This window comes from Equus asinus, chromosome 9 (assembly GCF_041296235.1).
Source record: "Equus asinus isolate D_3611 breed Donkey chromosome 9, EquAss-T2T_v2, whole genome shotgun sequence".
Taxonomy (NCBI): Eukaryota; Metazoa; Chordata; class Mammalia; order Perissodactyla; family Equidae; genus Equus; species Equus asinus.
The window spans coordinates 87,228,629-87,255,240 of NC_091798.1; the positions used below are offsets into that span (position 1 = coordinate 87,228,629).

Genomic DNA, 26,612 nt, shown 5'->3' on the forward strand with positions numbered 1-26,612 from the left:
AGGCGGCCCAGTGTTTCGTTGGTTCGAATCCTGGGCGCGGACATGGCACTGCTCATCAAACCACGCTGAGGCAGCGTCCCACGTGCCACAACTAGAAGGACCCACAACGAAATATACAACTATGTACCGGGGGGCTTTGGGGAGAAAAAGGAGAAAAATAAAATCTTAAAAAAAAAAAAAAAGTCAAGCTAAAGAACCATTTTAGGCACCATTAAAAATCTGTATTTGGGGGGCCAGCCTGGTGGCATAGTGGTTAAGTTCACCCACTCTGCTTCAGCAACCCAGGGTTCGCAGGTTCGGATCCTGAGTGTGGACCTATGCACCACTTTTGTCAAGCAAGCCATGCTGTGGTGACATCCCACATACAAAGTAGAGGCAGACTGGCACAGATGTTAGCTCAGAGACAGTCTTCCTCAAGCAAAAAGAGGAAAATTGGCAATGAATTTTAGCTTAGGGCCAATCTTCCACAAATAAAAAAAGAAGAAAAAACAATCTGTATTTGAACTACAGAGACACAAATGCCCACTGCAGCTTATCTTCTGGTGCCTAGAATGAACAAACAGGACACACAATCCTCCAGTAAGATGGTGTCTAAACAAGATTTACATGTGCTGAACATAATCCAGCAGAAAACATTCTGGGACTTTATATACTACCTATAGGTCATGTTACATGGTATATATTATTTATAGGTTAAACTTTCTATTGAATCTCTGTTTCAGGAATGGCTATCACTTCTTTGGATTCCCCCTAAATACCTAACATCATTCCTGCTTTTCCTCAATTATACCTTCCCAAAAGTTAGCTGAGAAGGTATTATATAACACTGCAGCATTGCAAAGGCAAGGATTCCATGGCCTATCTACTGGGTGCCCCATCCTCAGCCCTTTCCTATTCGGACAGGAGGCCAAGCTTTATTTGGCATCTGGCTGAGATCGCTGCTTTACCGCCAATCTAGAGCAGGGCCGAACTGCCGCTGTTTATTTGGTAGGCACATAGCAAATATTTGTGGGTGATGATTTTTCTCCCTTCACTTCTGAAAAATATTCAGGAGCTCAAACAACACCTAAATAGCCAGGACACAGAGGCCACACTCAGCAGCAAGATTGTCCCTGGGGGAGTGGGGCAACCTACCCAAATGACCCCTCCTGTGCTCTGCCCTCCAAGTAAATGTGTAGCCCAGAACCAAACTCTCCCCAGGGGCGGAAGAACCAGCCTCACCCTTTCAGCCGGCGAATGCAACTGAGTACAAAAGCATGAGCATCAGAGCATAAACAGAGCAGTGTCATGTCACATCACGTCACATCGACTTGCATGGAGCCCCACTGCTGGCTGAATCTAGTCCAGACTCCTCAGGCTGACATCCAAGCCCAGAGACCCCATGACTGAGCCCACCTTCCCAGCTTTAGTGCCTCTGCTCTCACGAATGTACACCATGCTCCAGCAAAACAGGAAATTCTGCTCAAATAAGCCCTGTCTTTTCCTGAACTGCCTTCCCTACCCTACTCACAGCAACATCATTTCTGCCTATTGAAACCCGACCCACCCATCAAGGTCCTAAGTCAAATGTTGCTTTTCCTTGAAGGCTTCCCTGATTTCTCTACCCCATGGTCATCACGCTCTCATCCTCCTATCATTTCTCACTTGACCACCTACGCTCCCTGGGGGCGGGCACTAGGTGTTACTCAATTTGCATTTCCTGCAGCACCTTGTTGCCCGGTTGGCACCTTGCACGTAGAAGGTGTTTAACCTCTAAATAAATATTTGACAGCTGTAAGTTGAATTGTATAAGTTCTTGACTCTACAACCAAGTAGTGCAATGCTGGAAGAATTTAGGAAATATTTTTAGGAGTTAAAAGGTACATAGATTTGGAATGAAAATATTCTACTCTAAACCATGAAATTCTCTGAGCTGAAAAATAGTGCTTAGAATTCAGATAGAATATTTGACTTCTAGAGATATTTCTTTGTGTATGCTATAAATAGATTTAGTGTTTCTTCCAAGGCAATTTTTATTTATTGAACACTAGGAAAAATATTACTTCTCTTCTACTTTCTTGACACTTTAAAATTCTTGTCTTCAATATTTTTGACTCATTATTAATTTAATTAATTATCAAAATATCAATAGCCTTAAACAATGATTTAAAGCTGTCTACTTATTTTTCTTTTGGCATTGACTGGTCAAATACACAATCCTAAAGATTGATACTTCAAATAAATACAGGGAACTACTCCTTATATATAGGACATTTCTATAATTTATTATTGATACATTCTATAATGACATATCTATTTCCTCCTTGCTTTTCTGCCACAGAGTTGGGTGGCAGGTAGCTGAACAAGCACTAAAGAACTTTCCCTCTTAACTTTATTCTGCTGTTCAGGATGAATTGTGACATCGCCAGCATTAGGGATCACTCAGCAGCCTCCCTTCCCCTTTATTTTTTCTAGCACTTTGTTCTCTTGGGGCTGAGGGGCATCTCAAGGTGGCTTCAGCGCATTAAATATGTGTGTGGTCTGACTACAGTACCAGGAGAGTATGCACTAATGATCTCATTGCAGCTTCTGGCTTCATATTTATCTCTGTGTGTGCAATGCACTCAGCTACATCATGATCAGCCAGACACTGCCCCAATTTCGCCCATCTTGCTTATTTGCTGAAGGGTTTCCACATGTACCATCCAAGCCAGTGTATCTCTTAGGTTTGGGGTAAGTGAGATCCAATGGGACCAGACAGTGGCAGAGCTGCAAGTCTGGGTGAAAAAGCTCCTGGCAGCTGTGAAAGCCCATAACACTGCTGCAGTCCCTAAGGAGGGAGTGTGTCTAGGCAGGTCTGTGGGAGCAGGTAGCAGCACCTGAAGCCCCCATGTGATTGTTTCCACAGTTGACAGGAGACCCCACAGGACCACTATGATCCCAAGGAGTGGCCAAGGCTTGGTCAGGAATAGCTGACAGGGATCCTGGTGGGTGCAGATTACACAGCTCCTGCCCCTTCCCCACAGTGGCAGCAAGTGAAAGCAGCAAAAAGAAACTCTATCTCTATGTGGGGGCACAAATACACACCATCAAACAGCATGAAAAAATATATTAAATCTTCAGAACAGAAGGAAAATGACAAGTAACCAGAAAACAATCCCAAAGACACAGAAATCTATAACCTAAATGACAAAGACTTCAAAATAGCTATCATTAAAAAAAAACTCAATGATTTAAAAGAGAATATAGATAGACGACTCAACAAGTTCAGGAGCTACGTCACAAAAGAGCTTGATACTATAAAGAAGAACCAATCAGAAATGTTGGAGATGAAAAACACAGTGGAGGAGATTAAGAAAAATCTGGACTCCCTGAACAGTAGGGCTGATAATATGGAGGGAAGAATTAGCATTCTGGAGGATAGGAATATAGAAATGCTTCAGATAGAGGAGGAGAGAGAACTAAGACTAAAAAGAAATGAAGAAACTCTCCGAGAAATGTCCAACTCAATTAGGAAATGCAACATAAGGATAATAGGTATCCCAGAGGAAGAAGAGAAGGAAAATAGAGTAGAACTCTTGTTCAAAGAAATAATAGCTGAGAACTTCCAAACCTGGGGAGAGATCTGGAAATCCAAGTGACAGAAGCCAATAGATCTCCAAACTTTATCAATGTAAAAAGACCAACCTCAAGGCATGTATTAGTGAAGCTGGCAAAAGTCAATGACAAAAAGAAAATATTAAGGGCAACAAGGCAGAAGAAAATAACCTATAAAGGAACCTCTATCAGGCTGTCAGCAGATTTCTCAGCATAAACCTTATAGGATAGGGGAGAGTGGAATGATATATTCAAAATTCTGAAAGATAAAAACTTTCAGCCAAGAATACTTTATCCAGCAAAAATATCCTTCAAATATGATGGATAAATAAAAACTTTCCCAGATAAAAAAAATCATTGCCACAAGACTCCCCCTACAGGAAATTCTTAGGAAGGCCTTCAGACCATAAAAAAAAAAAAAGGAAAGGTGTTACAAAACCCTGAGCAAGGAGATAAGTAGAAAGAAAAAATCAGAAAATTGCAACTCTCCATCAGAACAGGTTAGCAAATGCTTAAGTATAACATTAAAGATAAAGGGAAGGGAAACACCAAGAATAAATATAATCATGTCATTTTAACCACAAACTCACAACACAAGAAGAAAAAAAATGTGACAATAACAACTTAGAAGGGGAAGAGGAATGGGATGGAACCAGCTTAGTCTAAGGAAATAAAAGGCTATCAGAAAATGGACTATCTCATCTATGAGAAGTTTTATACAAACCACATGGTAACCACTAAACAAATAATTAGAACAGAGACACAAATTACAAATAAGGAGAAAACTAAGAAAACCAACACAGAAAACTACCTAAGTGAATTGGTAGTCTGAAATACATGGGACAGGAAACAAAGTAAATGCAGGGGAACTGGAAAACAAGCAATAAAATGGCAGCATTAGGCCCCCACATTTCGATAATCACTCTAAATGTAAATAGATTGAATTCTCCAATCAAAAGACACAGAGTGGCATGATGGATTAAAAAACAAGACCCAACAATATGCTGCCTCCAGGAAATGCACCTCAGCCCCAAAGACAAACACAGACTCCGAGTGAAGGGATGGAAGACGATACTCCAAGCTAATAGTGAACATAAGAAAGCAGGTGTTGGGCTGGCCCCGTGGCCGAGTGGTTAAGTTCGCGCGCTCCGCTGCAGGCGGCCCAGTGCTTCGTTAGTTCGAATCCTGGGCGCGGACATGGCACTGCTCATCAGACCACGCTGAGGCAGCGTCCCACATGCCACAACTAGAAGAACCCACAACGAAGAATACACAACTATGTACCGGGGGGCTTTGGGGAGAAAAAGGAAAAAATAAAATCTTTAAAAAAAAAAAAAAAAAGAAAGAAAGCAGGTGTTGCCGTACTTATATCAGACAAAGTAGATGTCAAGGCAAAACAGGTAAAGAGAGACAAAGAGGGGCAGTATATAATGATAAAAGGGACATTCCACCAAGAAGACATAACACCTGTAAATGTATATGCACCCAACACAGGAGCACCAAGTACATAAAGCAACTATTAACAAAACTAAAAGGAAATATCAACAAGAATACAATAATAGTAGGGGACCTCAACACCCCACTAACACCAATGGATACATCATCCAGACAGAAAGTCAACAAGGAAATTGTAAAATTAAATGAAAAACTAGACCAGATGGACTTAATATAGAACACACCATCCAAAAACAGCACATTACACGTTCTTCTCAAGAGTGCATGGAAAATTCTCAAGGATAGACCATGTCTTGGGAAACAAAGCAAGCCTCAATAAATTTAAGAGGATTGAAATAATATCAAGCATCTTTTCAGACCATGATGCTATGAAACTAGAAATTAATTACAAGAATAAAGCTGGGAAAAGGACAAAGATGTGGAGATTAAACAACCAAACAACCAGTGGATCATTGAAGAAATCAAAGGAGAAATCAAATATTATCTGGAGACAAATGAAAATGAAAACGGGGCCAGCCCGGTGGTGCAGCGGTTAAGTTCACACGTTCCAATTCTTGGTGGCCCAGAGTTCGCTGGTTCGGATCCCAGTTGCAGACATGGCACCGTTTGTCAAGTCATCCTGTGGTAGGCGTCCTGTGTATAAAGTAGAGGAAGATGGGCATGGATGTTAGCTCAGGGCCAGTCTTCCTCTGCAAAAAGAGGAGGATTGGCAGTAGGTAGCACAGGGCTAATCTTTCTCAAAAAAAAAAAAAAGAAAGAAAGAAAATGAAAACACACCATACTAACTCATTTTGGATGCAGCAAAAGTGGTCCTAAGAGGGAAATTCATAGCAATACAGGCTTGCCTCAATAAACAAGAAAAGTCTCAAATAAGCAAACTACACCCGACACAATTAAAAAAAGAAGAACAAACAAAGCCCAAAGTCAGTAGAAGGAGGGAAATAATAAAAATGAAAGCAGAAATAAATGAAATCGAAACAAAAAAGACAGTAGAAAGGATCAATGAAACAAAGAGCTGGTTCTTTGAGAAAATAAACAAAATTGACAAACCCTTAGCCAGGCTCACTAAACAAAAAAAGAGAAGATTCAAATAAATAAAATCAGAGATGAAAGAGGAGAAATTACAACAGATACTGCAGAAATACAAAAGATTATAAGAGAATACTATGAAAAACTATATGCCAACAAATTGGAGAACTAGAAGAAATGGATAAATTCTAAGACTCTTACAACCTCCCAATACTGAATCAAGAAGAAACAGAGAATCTGAATAGACCAAACACAAGTAAAGAGATTGAAAAGGTAATCAAAATCCTCCCCAGAAATAAGAGTCCAGGACCAGACAGCTTCTCTGGAGAATTCTACCAAATATACAAAAAGGATTTCATACCTATCCTTCTCAGAGGAAGATGGAGCACTTCCTAACATGTTCTATGAGGCTAACATCACCCTGATCCCAAAACCAGACAAGGACAACACTAACAAGGGAAACTACAGGCCAATATCACTGATGAACATAGTTGCAAAAATCCTCAACAAAATATTGGCAAACCAAATACAGCAATACATTTAACAGATCATACACCATGATCAAGTGGGATTTATACCAGGGACACAGGGATGGTTCAACATCCACAAGTCAATCAATGTGATACACTACATTAACAAAATGAGGAAGAAAAACCATGTGATCATCTCAATAGGTGCAGAGAAAGCATTTTACAAGATCCAACAGCCATTTATGATAAAAAGTCTCAATAAAATGGGTATAGAAGGGAACTACCTCAATATAATAAAGTCTATATATGACAAACCCACAGCCAACATCATACTCAATGGGGAAAAACGGAAAGCCATCCCTCTGAGAACAGGAACAAGACAAGGGTGCCCACTCTCATCACTCTTATTCAACATAGTACTGGAGGTTTTGGCCAGAGCAATTAGGCAAGAAAAAGAAATAAAAGGAATCCAAATAGGCAGTGAAGAAGTGAAACTCTTGCTGTTTGCAGATGACATGATCTTATATATAGAAAACCCTAAAAAAATCCATTGGAAAGCTACTAGAAGTAATCAACAGTTACAGCAAAGTTGCAGGGTACAAAATGAACTTACATAAATCAGTTGCATTTCTATACTCTAATAATGAACTAACAGAAAGATAACTCAAGAACACAATCCCATTCACAATCTCAACAAAAAGAATAAAATATCTTGGAATAAAATTAACCAAAGAAGTAAAAGACATATGCAATGAAAACTACAAGACTTTCCTGAAAGAAATTGCTGATGACATAAAGAGATGGAAAGATATTCCATGCACACAGATTGGAAGAATAAACATAGCTAAAATGTCCATACTACCTAAAGCAATCTACAGATTCAATGCAATCCCAATCAGAATCCCAGTGACATTCTTCACAGAAATGGAACAAAGAATCCTAAAATTCATATGGGGCAACAAAAGACCCCAAATTGCTAAAGCAATTCTGAGAAAAAAGAACAAAGCTGGAGGCATCACAATCCCTGACTTCAAAACATACTACAAAGCTACAGTAATCAAAACAGCATGGTACCGGTACAAAAACAAGCCCACAGATCAACAGAACAGAATTGAAAGCCCAGAAATAAAACCACACATCTATGGACAGCTAATCTTCAACAAAGGAGCTGAGAACATACGATGAAGAAAGGAAAGTCTCTTCAACAGATGGTGTTGGGAAAACTGGACAGCCACATGTAAAAGAATGAAAATAGACCATTCTCTTACGCCATTCACAAAAATAAACTCAAAATGGATCAAAGACTTGAAGGTAAGACCTGAAACCATAAGACTTCTAGAAGAAAACATAGGCAACAGAGTCTTTGACATCAGTCTTAAAGGATGTTTTCAGATACCATGTCTTCTCAGACAAGGGAAACAATAGAAAGAATAAATAAATGGGACGTCATCAGACTAAAGAGATTCTACAAGGCAAGGGAAAACAGGATTGAAACAAAAACACAGCCCACCAACTGGGAAAAAATATTTGCAAATCTTATGTCTGACAAAGGGTTAATCTCCATAATATATAAAGAACTCATCAACAAAAAATCAAACAACCTGATCAAAAAATGGGCAGAGGATATGAACAGACATTTCTCCAAAGAAGATATACGGATGGCCAATAGACACATGAAAAGATGCTCATCATCACTGATCATCAGGGAAATGCAAATCAAAACTACACTAAGATTTCACCTTACACCTGTTAGAATGGCTAAAATAACCAAGACAAAAAACAACAAATGTTGGAGAGGCTGTAGAGAAAAAGGAACCCTCATACACTGCTGGTGGGAATGCAAACTGTTGCAGCCACTCTGGAAAACAGTATGGAGATTTCTCAAAAAATTAAAAATAGAAATACCATATGACCCATCCATCCCACTACTGGATATATATCCAAAGAACTTGAAATCAGCAATTCAAAGGGACTCATGCACCCCATGTTCATTGCAGCATTATTCACAATAGCCAAGGCATGGAAGCAACCCAAGTGCCCATTGACTGATGACTAGATAAAGAAGATATGATACATACATACAATGGAATACTACTCAACCAAAAAAAAAGGATAAAATTGTCCCATTCGCAGCAACATGGATGGACCTTGAGGGTATTATGTTAAGCGAAATAAGCCAGATAGAGAAAGACAAACTCTGTCTGATTCCTCTCATCTGTGGGAGATAACCAAACACATGGACAAAGAGAACAGATTAGTGGTTACCAGGGGAAAGAGGGGGTTGGGGGATGGGCACAAAGGGTGAAGTGTGCACCTACAATATGACTGACTAATAATAATGTACAAATGAAACTTCACAAGGTTGTAAACTATCATAACCTCAATAAAAAAAGTGAGTCTGCTCAAGTTATGACATATGAACTCTTCAAGGACTGGAAACATAATAATCTTTGAATTCCAGTGAGTTCTATAGAGAGCGACCCTTTGCAAGATTTTTTAATGGCATGATGGATGGATGAATGGATGGATGGACAGACGGACAAATGGACCACCAGAGGCTAGAGTTCCAGGTCCTTTCCTAAGGCCTCCTCTCTTTTGTTACACTACTACTTTTGTGCATAACTGCTTCATTAACATTCTTTTTTGTAAGTACAATTATTCCCTCATGTGCCCAATTAGATGATTCCACATATATGAGGAACATAAATGATTAATTGTAGACTCAAGTGATTAACTTTGGGGACCTAAAGTTTCTGTGTAAAAAAGAAGGGAAAAAAAAGGTTCATCTGAGGCCAGGCTGAAAACTTAGACAAGAAATTAAAGGTACTGTGTACGAAGAAGCAGCTTGCAATTTTTCAACTTCTAAATGCATTATTCAGTCTTCAGGGAATAAACATTGAGCAAAGAAAGTTAGAGTTGAATGCATTGGAAATTGTTTCATACTTGATTCCAAAAAAGGATTAAAAGGACTTGACATAGAATAGAGTGATTTTATCAAGGCAGAGGACACTGTGGAAGAAAGGTCATAGAATGTAGCTGAGTACACAGGGGCTACCACAAATCGCATTAGCAATCAACACACCCAGTGTTCTGTGCCCACCAGCAGTGGCCCGTGTTTGAAAGTGTATATCCCTCATCCAGCGCTAAGTTTTGCATTCCTCTGCTGTCAAAAACATTTCCTTCTAAGCCCATCCAGGGATCAGAATATGACCTGATAAACAGTGTCATTTTATTTTTGTTATTCAATATACCGGATGGGAAAAGCAACAGCACTCACAGGGTAGGACCAGGAGACAACAGCCTTCTGTATCAGTGGCTTCCACATGTGAGACGTGGTCCCTGCACCTCCTTTGCTCTGGGGATCTCGTCTGTCACTACTCGACTCACTCAAGCCAATTCCTGGCCGCCTCCCATTCCAGGACCCTCAGCCCTGAAATCACTCTCTCCGCCCACAGGTTCTCTCTCTCCTCTCCTCCCCTTCCTTCCCTCCTGCTGAACCCACCCTCTTTAGGACCTCTAGGACCTCACCTTAGAAAGACAATAAGATGTTTGTGGGAAAGAATGCCAGTTTTCCTCCCATATTTCCTCCTTGGTCCTCAGCACGACAGAAGCCCCAAGTGTTATCAGGCGTCACAGCTGCTCACTTTAAAGGCTACATCTCCTTGCTTTCTTCACAAAAAGCTGTGTCCTCCTGAGCAAGTTCTGGCCAATAGGATGGGAGTAGAAGTGACATTTGCAATCTCTAAGTTGTTCCTTAAAAGGGCAGAGTATGCCATTTCGCTAACTAGAATGAGGACATAGCGGTAAGTTGTTCTGAACCACGTGAGTGAGGGCAAAGCAACAAGATAAAAGGACCCTGGGCCTCTGCTATCTTCTCAGAGCAGAGATGCCCACTAGCTCAGTCTGTAATGTAAAAGAGAAATCACTTTTATTGTGTTTAAGCCACGAGTGTTTTGGATCTCTGTCACAGCTGCCAAACCTATAGCCTAACGTACAGTCCTTCACAAAGCGACCCCACCCCAAACACGTTTTTCCATTCTTGCTTTATAACTACTTCCATAACCATCAATGGTTCTCAACTTTGGTTGCCTATTATAATCCCCTGGGACTGTTTAAAAAAGACCTCGATGTCCAGGGCTTACTTCAAACCAATGACATCATAACTTCTGGGAGAGTCAAGCGTCAGAATTGTTTGAGCTTCCCAGGTGATTCTAACCTACAATCAAGGTTTCAAGGTTTCAATGGTTTAGATGATCTCCTGGTGCCTTGAGAAGTGACAGAGTTCGTTCCTCACCTGAAGTTGGAAGGAGGAAAGGAGGGAGTAAAAAGCAGATAAAGAAGAATGATAATTCCTCACGTCTCTTGCTTCAGAACTGGATAGAACTACCTATTATCTTGCTTGAAGTTTTGAAAACTCTCAGTTTACCGCAGTGGCCATATTTGAATATAAGTAGGAAATATATTCCAAAGCAATGTTTTAATCACCTTTTTATTTACTAATCTTGATTTTTCCCTGACTCTCACTTCTTTCATGAGTAATATAGAGTTGAACCACGCAATTAACATCTTGCAGAAAACTACACGAATGAAAAACAGGGGCCACCGGGGAAGACCAGTCACCAAGCACCCCTTGGTCTAAAAAAAAGTAAAGTTTACCCCAAGGGGGGACTTAGGTGCTTGGCAGAATTTTTCATTCAATATTTAAAACATGCAGACCCACCTCTCAGTAAGCCTATAGCCCCCCAAGCCCAAGAAATTTGTAAACTGAGAGAGAGAGAAACTGAAAGAGAGAAAAAAGAATGAGCAGAGGAAGATATTGAGAAGGACGGGTGGGAGGGAGAGAGAGAAACTGGCAGAGAGATGGACGGTTATAGCTCTTGAGGGGCCATTAAGGTTCAATTCCCTTGCCACATACCTCTCCCTCCATTCACTCAGCTCCTGTAAATGACTGTTCTGATTTACAGGGCAGGGGAGGGGCTATTCATTTCCTGTGTATTATTCCATTATTTACTAATATCTGAAACCAGACTGAGAGATGGTGTAAGCTGAATGGGAGAAGGGTTTGGGAGAAGTTGTAATTGTATGAATTTATTCTTTTGGATTTTTGTGTGTGTGTGTGCTAATGGGCTCATTTAATCTCATATCTGGTAAGACAAAAATACTATTGTAATTTATCAAAATTGTGAGGGAAGAAAAAGCAAGGTTTTTATTCTTAGTGCCCAAAGAAATAAGCCCTAGGACTGATCACTTTTTAAAATTTAGTAGGGATCCAAAGTCTGAGCTAATTCTCATTGTCATCACCTTTCTAGGCTGTCCTTGGCTAACGCTCCTTCCGAAACTCATGTTCCTTCTCAAAGGATGTTCAGTGGAATCATGAGATGATATGTCACTCGCTAGATCCGGGGAGGGCTGAAGAGATGGCATTTATAAAAAAGGACTTTGTGACAAATTAGATCTAGCTTTAACAAAGCAGGGGATGACGTAAAGTCAACTGTCAATGAGCTACAACAGGAAAAGAGGGCAAATTGCAACAGCCTTCGTCTGAGTCAGCAGGTGGGAGTCGATTCTTCACTGTTTCTGTTTGTATTGTCAAAGCCCAGCCTAGGTTAGGAAAGTAATTTTTAAACAGCTTAAGAGAAAAGGCTGATTGATTGACAAGCGCTGTACACCTTGCAGTTAGTCACAGAACTCATACTCGGATAGATAAGAACTTGTTGGCTAAAACATTAAAAATAACCATGTCAAAGGACCAGTGCTTCACAAGAGCGAAAGCAACCACTGAGTCACAGAGCGGACGTGCTTCAGAGACGATAGAGGCAATTAATTGGCTTTTAGTCTGACATTTTTTGCTATAATATATAATATTTTATTTGCTGCCCTACTGGGCTTTCTTTACTAGAACCTTACAATTCAGGCTACAGTTTTTAGAATCCCTCTTTTAAAAGGCAGGGACAATATTTCTTTTGTATAGTGTCTAGCTCATTAGCTATTTGTACACACACATTCAAAATATCTCAGAGGGACAACACCAGGGAGTTTTCCATCTGTTTTTCTCCACTTTCCTTTACCCTAATTATTAAAACCCTGGGTGGTTTTTTGGCCACAATGTGCCCGGCCCCAGGAAATGAATCACGATTGGTATAAGGCCCTAAATTTTACATACAGCCAATAACCCCTTCTGCTGGATATTTCTTTTCTCAGCTTCCTCTGTAGTTAGTGGTGGTCATCTGGCTCAGTTTTGGCCCATCAGATGTCAGAGAGAATCTGAAGGGGCTTTCTGGGTAATATGTTGCTTTCTGACAAAGCAATAAGTGTTTAAAGAGATTAATTTCTTAGAGTGCTCCTATTCTTCCTGTCTGAGATACTGATGTAAAGGCCTGATGCTTGGAACTGAAACATACATCTCGTGACTGCCCACGACGCAACAGCATGACAGAAAACGAAGATAAAATCAAAGACGCTGACGCAGAGCCCTACCATTGTCAAGCCACTGAACAAGCCCTGGGATTGCCTCAACTAGACTCTTGTTAAATAAACAATAAATACCCTTTTGACTTCAGCCAGTGTTTGTTGGGTCTTCTGATGTTTGCAACCCAAAACACCCCAACCATTACTATTCCTTTCCTTTCGGGACCTAAGTTTTTATTGCTTTGTAATGTGATTATAGAGATGATTCTCGTTCAGTTTGCCCTTTTGGTTTATTAATTCAGTTTTATATATTTTAAATAATTGGTAACCTCCTCAAGAAAAGAAATAGAGCCTTTCTTCCTATGAAATCAAATAGTTATTACTTAAAAATGTTAACAAGCCATATGGAATATTAACCATGAACACACAGTATTTCAGTCGTTTTCATTTAGGGATTCTGACAATCTTGACAAGCATTCTTCATCTGAAAAGTTGGTGCTGTAAGCACAGCAATACTGTTTACATGTTGATGAATGGACATTGTTGTGTATTTGCTATAAAAAAGTAATTTTTTGTTGGATTTCAAATTTTACAGAGTGCTTTCACATATAATATCAGTTCAACTGATTCTCACAACAACCTCACAAGGCAGATATCATTTTTAGCTCTGTTTACACATAAGGACACCAAGACTGAGGAAAACTAAGTGACTTGCTCCCGCTAATTCAATTAATAACTGGAAGAACTTGGATTTAGATCAAAGCCTATGCTCTTTCCACAATTCCATGCCATGGAGAGCGGTTACTTGGACAGCTCTGAGGTTCTTGCTTTCAGCCATCAGCCCAAATATTATTATGTTATATTATAGTGAACTTTGTAGAACTCAAAAATAGTTAATTTATCTGCCATATGCATAATAAATTGCTAGCCTAATGTAAATTTTGGTAGAGATAGCTTAAAACAAATTTTGCCAAGCCCTGAAAGGACACCAGGGTGATATTTAGTGGCATTCCTTCTCCTGGGACTTCCACAGTAATTTTTCTTACTGTCTATTATTACTTAAGTCATATTAGAATTAATATGTAAGCCCATCCAGGGCAAAGATTCTATATTAGTTGTTTTTGTCTAGCTTATTGCCTACCACATAGTAGACACTCCGTAATATTTATGAAATCAACAATGAGTAACCGATCTAGCCATTCATAGACACAGAAACACTTTCATCTTTTCTCTCTTAAGCACATTAGTCTATCTCTCCAAAATTGCTTTAAAGACCCACAGCTTTCTGCCCTTTCAGAAAAGAAACATAAGTAGCAGCAAGCTGAAGTTTTTCACACTTTGTCTTTCTTGAACTGGTGGAAATATCCAAAAATGAGAATAAAGCAATTAGTTTTTTCGGTAGTAATGGTAGTTTCTAAAGTAGCTTATCCATCTTCCATTGGGAACTGTCTCCTTTCTAATCACTTTTCCCCTCATGCTGGATTAGTTTAGAAACGTTATTGCCACAGTTTACTGCCTGCCTTTAGTTTTTAATATTGCAACCACATCACCACAGGTAGTGAAGGAAAACAGCTGGGTTGAGGAAAGCTAGACACCTATTAAAGTGTCAAAAGAGTGAAATTATTCCTCAGATCATCTTAATTTTCTGTGAAACTTAAAAAAAAACTTTAAGAGAAATTCATGCTCCCGGTATTTTTGAAATGTGCTTCCATTTTCATGGAACTTAATTGCTCTAATAAGGGAAAGAAGCTCATAAGTGGAATCCAAAATGTTTGTGAATTATCACCGTACAAACTGAGTTGGGCCCAATGGGGAAAACAACAACTTCAAGAAATATTCACACCGGGATTTTATTTTTTAACAGTCTATTCAAATTTATTTTGGTGATCAAATTGTTTTCAGGATTAAGGGAGGATGAAATGATTGATGAAAAACTTCAGACACTAAATAGTCTGAATTAACTTTGACAATATCAGCTAACCAGAAAGCCCACAGGAACTAAAACATAGGCCATTCCATGACCTCAAGAAGACATGGATAGCTACAGTCGCCATAATGTTAGAAAAGGGAATTTTATTAGTAGTAGTAGTAGGCACGAAAACTTAGGAAAATGTGTGCTGTTACTAATCTAATATCAATCAATGCTTGTGTTCCTAGGGAAGAAATTCTTGAGAAGGAATAGAGCTGTGAAGGTAAATGTTCCTGTTACATAATCATATGAATCTGATAGGCTTCTAGCCACTTATACACAGCAATACACCAGGCTCCCACCAGGTAATGCTGGTTGAGTTTACAGAAACCTAAACTTGCTTGTCATTTTATTTCATCTCATGGCCTCTACCATATTTTATTTCTCTTCATTTTGAAATAGCTGGATAGTATGCTGGTGAAGTCAAGGAGAAGGCTGCCAATTGTGAACACAGCAAAAGACAGGATTTTGTTCAATTTGATCTGCGTCTGCATCTTTATCTGTAGAAATATTTATGATGCATTTACTTAAAGAATCAATTTAAATAAAAACATATGAAATTCTTATAATTTAGGACTTCAAACTACTATTGAGCAGTTGCTATAGAGAAAAAATTCAATCACTATTTTAAGGCATAGTTACCAATTTTTAAAAATACATACGTTTTAACACAGGATCTTTTTCTCTAGTTCAAATAGAACCTCAATATATAAAACACTCCAAAGTAGTGTGGTTCTAGTTGAAGGAGGTGAGGAACAATCAACTCTCCCCTAAGGTCATCCTAACAGCCTCCAGAGACCCCTAAAACTCCCAGATAGACAGTTCAAAACTCACCAGGAAAACAGCTTGACCTGGAAACCAGGCTCTAGCTCTGGCCCGCTCACTGTACCACTTCGGAAAAGTGATTTTGCCTCTTTGGACCTCAATTCTTTTACTTATATGATGAATGATCTCTAAGAGTCCTTCTAGTGCCAATATTTTATTCTGACTTCTAAATATAACTATTCACATTAAGACCTTGCAAAGAACCTCTTGGGAGTAAAATATGAGGAAAGGCACCCATGATTTACATTAGCATTAAAAGCATGTTGTTTTGAAATATGATGTACTTATTTACTCTTGAAAAATACAGTAGAAAACCATTCAAACCCTCAGGGTCACATTTCTTGATCCACAATCATTGTATTCCACCTCCAGCTTAAACTTTAGCCCATCACTACACATGAGAGAGAATATCTGTTACCTCACATGTCTGGAGCCCTCAATATTTTAAGCCCTTTAAGAGTATATATATAATATTTTCAGTCTCTTATTAGCATATTGGCAGGTGTTTCATTTTCACCTGGAACAGTTGCCGGTATTATTCTATATGAATAGTATACAATTTGCTTGGTTAGGTTACAAAATCTTTAAATACATATTTTATTCTAAAAAGTGTACACTCCCCTTACAGCATTCTTCACAAATTGATTTTTTGTTTCCCTGCACAGCTGTTCTATATTATGCAACTATGTAGTGCAGCATCTGGCATATAAACAATTGTTCAAGTCTACCTGGTATAATTAGAAATGCTGCGGGTGTTGAGGAAGTTGTAAGGGCAATGCTGAAGTGGCTGGGCAGAAGATAAATATAGTCACAAGGAACTGGTGGACTAGATAGGAAGGAAGGAAAGCATCAAGGGATTTTACATCCTAGTGTCATTCAAGAGCATCGAGAAGGGTGGAAGGGATGGTCAAAGGGGAGAAGACCAAAGTCCAGACCTCAGAGGCAAAGAAGAGCTGAGCTATGAGTTCCAGGTATGGACCCGCAGGTGTGTTGCTGAACGAGAATGAAGGAAGGGATGTCTGAAGTCAAGAGAAGGTGAGTGCTATAGGCCGAATGTTTGTGTGCCCCCAAATTCAAGTTGAAATTCTAATACCCAATGTGGTGGTATCAGGAACTGGGGTCTTTGGGAGGTGATTAGGTCATAAGGGCAGAGCCTTATGTTTTGAATGAGATCAGTGCCCTTATAAAAGAGATGTGACAGGGATCCCTTCCGTTGCCCCATGAGAGGATGTAGCAACGGCTCCCACTATGAACCAGGAAGTGGGCTCTCATCAGGCCACAGCCATGCTGGCACTTGATCTTGGACTTCCCAGCTTCCAGAACTGTGAGAAATAAATTTCTGTCGCCACTCACCCTGTGGTATTTTGTGATAGCAGCCTGAATGGACTAAGATAGCAAGTCTGGGGATGTCATGGAGCATCAAGAAAGATCTGAAACTGCTGAGGCAGAGCTTCAGAGAGTCTGCACACGAATACATTGCTTCACGTGATTACTACCACATCACCTAGTGTTCAGGCACAGCTCAGATGGCCGCCAGTAGGATGGGATTCCCACATCGTGTGGGAGGTCAATGGGGTAAATTCCACAGCTCCTTCTTACTCCTAAAATTCTGTTATTTCCATCAGGAAAAAATATTAAAGTTAATTTGACCTTGCCCAAGGCATAAGTACTTATAATTAGGAGTCAAAATTATTCAGAGTGTATGGCAGTTAACTACAGATATGAATAAACCTTTAAAATGGTAGAATTTTAAAGACTCTAAAGTCTCATTTCTCCATTACACAGAAGAGAAAATTGAGGCCCAGAAAGAGCACATGATTTGCTTAAAGTCCCAAGTTTGACGACTCCGGACTCTGAATTAATCTCTTTTTTACCACTATACCGTGCTGCTTTTAAGCCATTTAAATTTTGTGCTGATCTGTGAATTGGAGATAATAGATGCCATTAGCTAGCCAGATCTGTGTGAACAAAGAGAGCTGCAGATTTGAGACAACTGTACAGATAATTCTGTATCCTAAGATGCTAAAAATGTTTTAATGAAAATATCCAGATAATTTAAACCTGACTATTTTAAAAAATAATTATCTTATTCTCCATTTCACTGTACCAAATGCTCAATAAATGGAGATATTGGTCTCATCTTGACAAGGTTCCCATAATAAATGATTCACTTGAGAAGCGTACAAAAAAAAAGGAGAAAAAGGGTGCAGCAGTTAAGTTCGCATGTTCCATTTCAGCGGCTTAGGGTTCGCTGGTTTGGATCCCGGGTGCAGACATGGCACCACTTGGCAAGCCATGCTGTGGTAGGCGTCTCACATGTAAAGTGGAGGAAGATGGGCACGGATGTTAGCTCAGGGCCAGTCTTCCTCAGCAAAAAGAGGAGGATTGGCTGCAGGTGTTAGCTCAGGGCTAATCTTCCTCTAAAAAAGAAAAAAGTGATCAAACTGAACATCACCAATAATGGAACCACCTTCTCATGCTCTGCACTGAGAGGAAAACATCTCAAGTAGTATTCTTGCCAAAAATGCTTAACCTGAATCCAACCTTAAGGCAACAATCAGCTATGTATTGTGGGACATTTCACAAAGTGATGGCTCTGGATTCTTCAGAAATATCAATGTCATAAAAAATTTTTTAAAAAGTGGAGGGACCGTTTTAGATGAAAGAAGACTAAAGAGACATCACAACTAAATGCAATGCATAGTTCTTGATAAGATCCAGGTGAGAATAAAAAGCCAAATTAGATTTGGGACAATTAGGGAAATTTGAATATAGACTCTATATTAGATAATTTCATTGTATCAACAAGCTCCTTGGGTATGACAATGATATTGTGGCTGTGTAGGAGAATGTCTTTATTCTTAGAAGATCTATGCCAAAGGATGAAGGGATGAAGTGATGATGTCTACGTGGACTCTTCAGCCGTGAAAATGTGTGGTGTGCGTGTTCATGTTGGGGAGAGGTGGAGGGGAAGCAGGGAGAGAGCATATGTGGCAAAATGTTAATAACTGGTAATTCTAGGTGAGGGTATGATGAATTTTCGTTGTACTTGAAATTTTTCAAAACAAAAAGTTTAAGGGAAAAATGAAAAACTCTGTGAGTTGTTTTCCTTCATACAAAATACGCAATAGGAAATGAATAAAATGGGACCCTTTATACTTGTCCAGTAAACGATTACTTGCCCTGGGCAAGGATCTATTAATAAGGCTATTATGAAGCACTTTATAAGGATACCACTTGAATAAAATGCTAAATAAATGACAGATCTACTTGTATGTGTTTCCTAAGGGAGTCTCTGTCCCGTTTTTTAGGAGTTCAACTTTAGGAACCACACATTTCAGAAGTGATGCAGACGAGATAATCCAACCTCTAGAATTGCAGAACACCAAGGCTCCTCAGTCACAGCTAATCAGACAATGAATGTGGTCTTTTCTTTCCATTTTCAAAATCCGACCACATGCAGATAGATCTACATTTAGCATAAGGCACATATTTTGCCCCCTAAACTGTAGAGTTTTTCCTCTTCTAACTAGAGAAAGAGTAGTCAGAGTCATCCAGCAGCTAGCAAGCAATGCTGTTTGTGTGTTTCCTAAACAAAGGAAGGGTTTCTACTACACCTGGTGTGTAGCAGGGGTCGGTGGATGACTAGGGAGGTTTCTCAGAGAAAGTGATACTCGCTGAGCTGGTGGAAGGTGAGGTGGGTAAAAGGATTTTGCAAAATGTGGTGGCAGAATGAACAAAAGTAGCTGTAGGCTAATCAGTTTATCCAAAATATAAAAAAGATTTAATGTTCCCAGAATGTCTATGGGGGTTTTTTCTCTCCCCTACTCCATAATTCCTGTTGTTTTGCCTTTGTTCATTGACAACAATCTAATGACTGTTTCTCTCATGTATGAGTCAAAAATTTCTGTGCGGATAACTATTTCTCAGTTATTACTTGACAAGAATGATCATGATTGGCTTAGAACAGACAAATCAAGACTTATCCTTTGGAGCTGGGATGGAGACGGATGCCAGCTTTCCCTCAAGCACATATCTTTACAGAATCATGTGGATACCTCAGCAAAATCGAGATTCTGCTAGCAAAGAAGCAGGCAGGGAGAATGTTTGTCAGGTAGGTGGCCATCAGTGTCTACTACAAGGAGGGAATCAACTCAATAAATATTTTGGAAGACCAACAAGGTGCTGGGAGGTGAAGGTCAGAAGATAAAAATGATACCCATGACTTGCACCTCTGGGAAAGTGTGGGACTACAAACTGAGAGAATATAGCAGAGGAAGCAGATCTGGGAGTAAGATGATAAGTTCTATTTTTATTAAGTTGAATTTGAGATGCCCTTGGAACATCAAGATGTAAATATACAGCAAATATTTGAAGTTCCAGGTAGAAGACTGGATTGGATATATATAGATCTGAGCGTCATCAGCCTTCGGTAAAAATGAAAACCACGGAGTAGTTAGATCATCCAAGGAGAGTATGTAGCATGAGAAAAGAAGTGGATCGAAGAGGAACTTATAAGAGGGATAGAGAAGGAGTGGAAGGAAGGTTTTAGGGGGAGTGGGAGAGAGTAGTTTCTCATCTTGGACCCTAGACAGTTTTGAGAAGTCAAGTGACAGATGTTGTCGAGTGCAAAGATGTCACTGGATTTGCCACTAAGAAATCACTGGTGACATGGAGGTAGTGGAATGAGAGTGCAGTAAACAGAGAAGGAAATGGCAGGTAAGGAAGTGGAGAGAATGATGTAAACTAATACTTTGAATACTTTGGGTGAAAAGGGAAAGATGGAGTATATCAGAGAAGTGGGGGAAATAGCACATTTCAGGTTAAGAGGAAAGAACCAGTAGGAAGAGAACAGTTGAAGATAAAGGAGAGAGGGGAATTATTTAGGGGATTAAGTCTGGAAGGCACCAATGAGGGTGAGATGGGGGCAGGGCTGAGCCTTGACCAAGGGGGTGGCATTCATTCTGTGGGCCAAGAACAAATGATATTATATAGAGAAAGATACAGATGAAGTAGGCATCAATGAAAGCGATTGTAATGCCCTCCATTTTATCAGTGACTAGGAAGCAAGGTATCTTAGGAAGGACTTTTCAATTGCAAGTGATGGAAACAAATCTCAAATAGCTTAAGCAAAAAAGGAAATACATTAGTTCGTATAACTTAAAAGGAGTATACTGTCATCAGTGCGGCTAGAACTAGATACTCAAAGTGATGGCATCAAAATCTGTCTTTTTCTAGGCTCCGTAGCCTTCTGTTGATTGTATTTCATTTCCAGGCAGATTATGTCCATGTGCCCACATCTCCATTCTTTTACACTACTTAGCAACAATGATCTCAAGAGGAGAAAGTGTTTCTTTTCCAGTCATACTTCCAAGGTCCTAGAAAGATTTTGATTGAGTCAAATGCCTGCCCCTGAACCAATCACTATGGCCAAGAGGATATGGTCATCCACCCAAACCACAGAAATGAAAATGGTCAGTAGGGGGTTCTATTACCAGAATAAAAAGGGAATGGATGCTGGGCAAGCAATGAGAGGTGCACTGCCAAGGTCATTTGCTGATCACAAGGGTATTGGGAGTTGAGCAGAAGATTTGTTAAGAACAGAGATTTGGAGTAGTCCTTTAAAAATACGTAGTAGCTTAGCTTTGCCAAGTAACAAGATGGACAGGCAGAAACATTAAGGATCCACCTGAGGCTGACAAAGTCAACACAGACAAGATTTCATCCAACAGTGCTTAGCTATTCAAGGGTAAATAAAAACAATAACACTATGTATGTGTTTCGTTGTTCTTAGAGAGTGCAAGTACTGACTCATTTAATCTTCATGACAACTCCATGAGAGTGATGTAAAGATCAAATTGTGCAAGAGCAGAGGAGGTTGATTATGGCGTTGAGATTCACTGATGGATGCACTGGAAGTAGAGGGCCATGAGAGGATCAAGACTTTGTGAAAGCTAAGGACAGAAGTGGGGCTGGAAGGAGGCTAGTGGACAGGAAGGGGAAAAAGTTGAGGCTCTAAGGGTCTCTGTGAGGTTGATTGGGGTTTAGAGTAAGAGAAAGACGGACTTGAAAGGACAGAAGGTTGTGGTCAGAGAGCAGGATACTGAGTTTGAGATTTTAGGTTGATCTCAGATTTGTTTCTGCCTGACTTTCATTCCTATCTCTAATATCCAAAAATACAGTCTTAAAAGTCATCCAGACCAGAGTCTGTGGTTGAGTCTCAGCTGTAGATGAGTAATTATGAGCAAGAAATTTTACTTTTCTGAGGCTCCTATTTCTTCAGCTATAAACTAGATATGATAAAATGCCTACCTCATAGGTTGTGTGAAAATCAAGTGAATTGATGAACGTAAAGCGTCTACATTATACTATATCTGGTATACAGTGGAGGCTCAATCTACTATACACATTATCACTTTTACATTATCAACATCATTATCATTAGTTTATACGTAGTGAAGAAAAGCTTTAAAGAAACCATGAGGGAAACACACAGCGTCTTATCCATCGTGTATCCTTAATACTCAGCACAGAGTCTGGCACACAGGAGGGACTCAGTGAATGGACATGGAACCCAAGTTATCTCCTGCCATCCACTTCAGGGGCCAACCACTCTAGTGCCTTTGGGGAACTTTTTTTTCTCATATCCACTTCTGAGCCAGTCTACACTGAAGCCTGCTTCTCTACCTGACTTCACTGAACAAGTATTTACTGAGACCACTTCGCATCCGGCACTATGTGAGGAACTGGGGATATAACAGCGCCCAAACAGACAAGGTCTTTGCTCTCATGGAGCTTACAGCCACGAGGGAAGCAGACATTAATGAGACGATCTTACAAATAAATGTAAAACTGTTAACTGTGATACGTGCTACTAAAGAGAAGCTATCAGGAGGACACGGACCTCATTGGGGAGGTTGGGGAAAGTTGTCCTGTGTAAATGACAACTGAACTGAGGATGGGAAAGAATTAATTTGACAAAAAGGGAGTGGAAGAGCTCCCTAGACAAAGGAAACAGCATCTGCAGTCTCTGCAAAAAGGAGCACATCAAGAACAAGACCTGTGTGGTTGCAGCAGAGAGAGAGTGTGTTATGCTTGGTAACACTGGAAAGGAAAGTGGTGGCCAGAGCATGCAGGGCCCAGAGTCCTCACCACTGGTCACCACATGGAACTACAGGACACCATTTTTCTTGAGAAAGTGCTGGTCTTAACCAACAATAAATGAGGAAAAGGACTTACTTCACTTTACTCTGTCCCTTAATTCCCCTTTCACCCCAGCCCAAGACTGCTGTGAAGAACAGAATTTTTATAGAAAGTTTAGGAGTAAGGGAGGGGGAAATACAGCATATTCCAGAATAGGGGACAACAGAAATCTGAATAATAGGCAATACCGGTTTTAAAATGTTCCAAGGCCATCTTTTACTCCAAATTCAGCCAAGGCCATTTATGCGGGGTTTCTACCCCTAGCAATGTAATTGCGGCCATTGTCCCTGCTGGTGTTTGTTTGTTCTCTCTAACTGATCCAAGGTCAGGTTCTCAAGCAGGACTTCCACCACTAGAGATGAGAGCAGAATTATGTACACGCAGGAAGGCAGGTTCATTTCTTTGAGTTCACTCTTTTAGCACAGTGAATGACCAAGAACTCCCAGGTCAGCCCACTGAAAACCAGTCAGACGAATTTGTACCATCAAGTTCCCTTTAGTAAAAAGACCCTAAACCACTTAAAACTTTTCATTCATTTAATAAGCATCTATACATCACTTAAAATGTGCCATAGACTGTGCTGGTGCCTGACATATACAAAGATGTGTAAATCATCATCTTGGGCCTGGATGTGCACCCAAGACACAGTATTTCAACGTAGTATCTTGTGATGGTGCTCTAACTGAGGTGTAACTGTGTCTTGTGGGAGCTCATCCCTGGGGAAGTAGGATGGAGGCACTTCACACAGCAGGTAACATTTGAGATGTGGCCTTGGAGAGAGAATTGGAGCGTTCCAGGAAGAGAGAGAAGGTATATTCCGGCACAGAGAACAACATGTGGGAAGGCATGTTGGAAAGTCTGTCCAGAGAGAGGAACCAGACGAAGTAGACAGACTTTATGGCCTTAATAAGGCAATGATGTAACCAGATCAATATTTTAAAATGAACCTCAAAGCTCTCGAGATGCCACATGGTATCATAGCTGCTTTAAGAAATGTTCCTTAGATGTTGTATACCTTAGTAAAGAAAAGTTTGGCCAGTTGTTTTAGGTGTTTAGAAATGGTTTTTAGATTCCATCCAGATTGGCATTAGATAAACCAGCAATACATTTCTAGCCTTGTGATTTGTTCATCTCCCATTTATTGTGGTCCCAAATCAGAGCACCAGATAGAGACCAGAAAATGACTTTCTTATATAAAATAAGGATGAAAGTAGGTGTGCAAGCCCAATAAAACGTAACCGTGTAGCTGATTCAGAAAATCCAGTCAAATACTGGTGATGTCTGTGTGCATTATCCACTATTTGGCTTATTCCATTACTTGGCAATAATAAGAGCAACCATTTACTGAGTGACCGTGATGTATCAGGAGCTTTACTTGTGTTAACATCTAACCCTCACACCTTCTTGTGGTAGGTTTTGTCCCTATGGAAGCCACAAGAAAACGAAATTTTATAGCGTTAAGTAGCTTGCCCAGAGCAGAGTGATTAGGAGCAGGGACTACAATGCCACAAGCTTGTGTTTGAAACCTGGCTCTGCCACTCATCGTGACCTTGGGAAAGCTGCTGGACCTCTCTATGGGCATGTTTCCCCATCTGTAAAATGGGTATACTGTCTCCCAGCTCTTAGAAAAGGGAGTAGCACAGTTTTTTGCTGTGATGATCAATAGGCCAGATTAAAACCTCTCAGCAACCCTCTGCTGCCCAGTATTTACCTGTATAAAATCTGCCCTTGGTGACGACAAGTAGGAAGGAAAATCTGCCACAAAATGATTGCAATGCTCCCAAAAATAACAGAGAAGTAACTTCAGGTGAAGTCCTTATTGACCTGCATGATTTGGGATAACAGAAGGACGACATGATTCTTGAGCTGTCTGGCTGCAGCTCTCAAAATTCGGCATGTATAAAAATCACTTGTGAAACGTTGAAACTTCAGTTTCCTAAACACACTCCTCCCTCCCACCTAAGATTCAGGAGGTCTGAGGTGACTGCTGAGTTTTACTGTCACGTCTTACCTTAAGGAGAGAAGAAAAAAAAACGTTTTCCTGTTTTCTGTTTTTTCTTTCTGTTAATTATGTGAGCCACCAGCTGAAATCCCCTCTATGAGCCTGAAGCCCACTTGGATTTCTGCAAATCCAAAGCTTCATTCTCTTTCTTGTTCTCTCAGCTCCAACACAATGTCTGGTTTCCCCAGAGTCCAGAATTCTTTAATAAAACTCAGAACTATTTTGCCTTCCTCTAGGAGAAGGGAAGTGGGACTGACTTACCAACTTTTAGCCCTTAAGAAAGAGCCGCAGCGGTTTAACATTTCAAAAATATGAGTATTCTACAGGAACAGGAGGGGGTTGACCACAGTCTTCAATTTTTCTTTTTCTTATAAACAAGGTAAGCACTAAATAGAGGCAATGAAATAAGAGGCTAAGAAAAGTTTGTTCTTTGCCTTACCCTCTCAAAGAAACTTCTTGAGATAAATCCAGAGGCAAGGAAATTCTAACATTTTACAGAAATTATAAAGCATCAGAACTCACTCTCAGAGGACAATCCAGAGCCCGGACAAAGCTGGCCTGGGAACCCTAAGTTGATGAAGGTTTCTCCCCGGCCTGTTATGTGCCAAACCTCTCCTCTGGGCGTTCTGGTGCTGGGTCACTGTGCGCTGCACACTCCCAGGACTCAGCCCCACCTCCACAGCCCCGCAGGCAGGAGGAAACCCAGAATCTGCTCTCCCCTATGTTGCTGCCGACAACTGGAAACTCTAGGCTGGGGAGACAGCCTCCTGGGCAGCCTGTCTTTGCTCCTTCCCAATCTGTTCAACTCGGTTTCCTGCCAGCAGGAGTGTTCTTTTTGTGCCAGCTTTAAACCACTGAGCGCCCTGGGCCTGGGCCTGGCCTGCGGAGCTACGGCCAGTGCTTGGCCCGTGCTTGGCCCGCCGCCCAGGAGTTGTCCAGTGTCTGCACCAGGCATCTGTCCCTTCAGCTGTCTGTCCTCCAATCTTCTCCTTGGAACAGTGGGATGAGAAACATCCATCCTTGTCATCTTTCCAAGCCTCCCCAAAAGCTGCTTAGTGCCCTTGTTAAGGGAACGGGCCCAGTGTGTTTGCAAGCACTGGTTAATGAGAAGGGAAGGTGCTGGGGCTTTCAAAGGCGTTGAGGGATACCCTCGGAGCCTCTAGTGATCATAAAATATTTTAAAGGGCTTTTGGGCCCTGGGCTGTGGATTCTTTAGGAACCAGAAGCTGAATGCACCCTCAGCTTACAGGCCTCTTCTAGAACTTCTCCATCCTTAAAATCCTTTGGCTAAATATAGCCTGTTGGAAGGAGGGGGGAAGAAACCTGGCTAATTTTAGCCTTAAAGAGCTTGTATGAGAGGCTGAACCTGTCAAACCATATCCCTAGGATGTTACACAGCCATCCAACAGCTGTCTTCTGGGGGCTCCAGACAGGCCCAATGGGGGCACTCTACAGGGGGCTGGCCTAGAGGGAAAGGAGAGTCAAGCGTGTGGGATGGAGAACAAACTACCAACTTGGAGAAAAGACTGACATGAACTGGAGCCAAGGCTGGAGGCTCCAGCTGCATCAGGATTCCCACACCAGGTTCCTGAGCACAGAGATTTATGCCATATTTAAATCTCCAAAGTCGAATGGGTTCAGAAAATTGTAGGAAAGTAAACATGCTATTTAACCG

At 40.5% G+C, this 26,612-nt stretch overlaps 1 long non-coding RNA gene across 1 annotated transcript in view; it reads right to left on the reverse strand.

Moving 5' to 3' along the window:
* The window catches only part of LOC123289031 (uncharacterized), a 75,094-nt gene extending 49,508 nt beyond the window's left edge, over positions 1 to 25,586 (reverse strand). The window contains exon 1 of the long non-coding RNA XR_011505979.1: positions 25,460 to 25,586. This is a non-coding gene — a long non-coding RNA (uncharacterized lncRNA). The remainder of the gene's footprint in view (positions 1 to 25,459) is intronic.
* Positions 25,587 to 26,612: the final 1,026 nt, after the last annotated feature.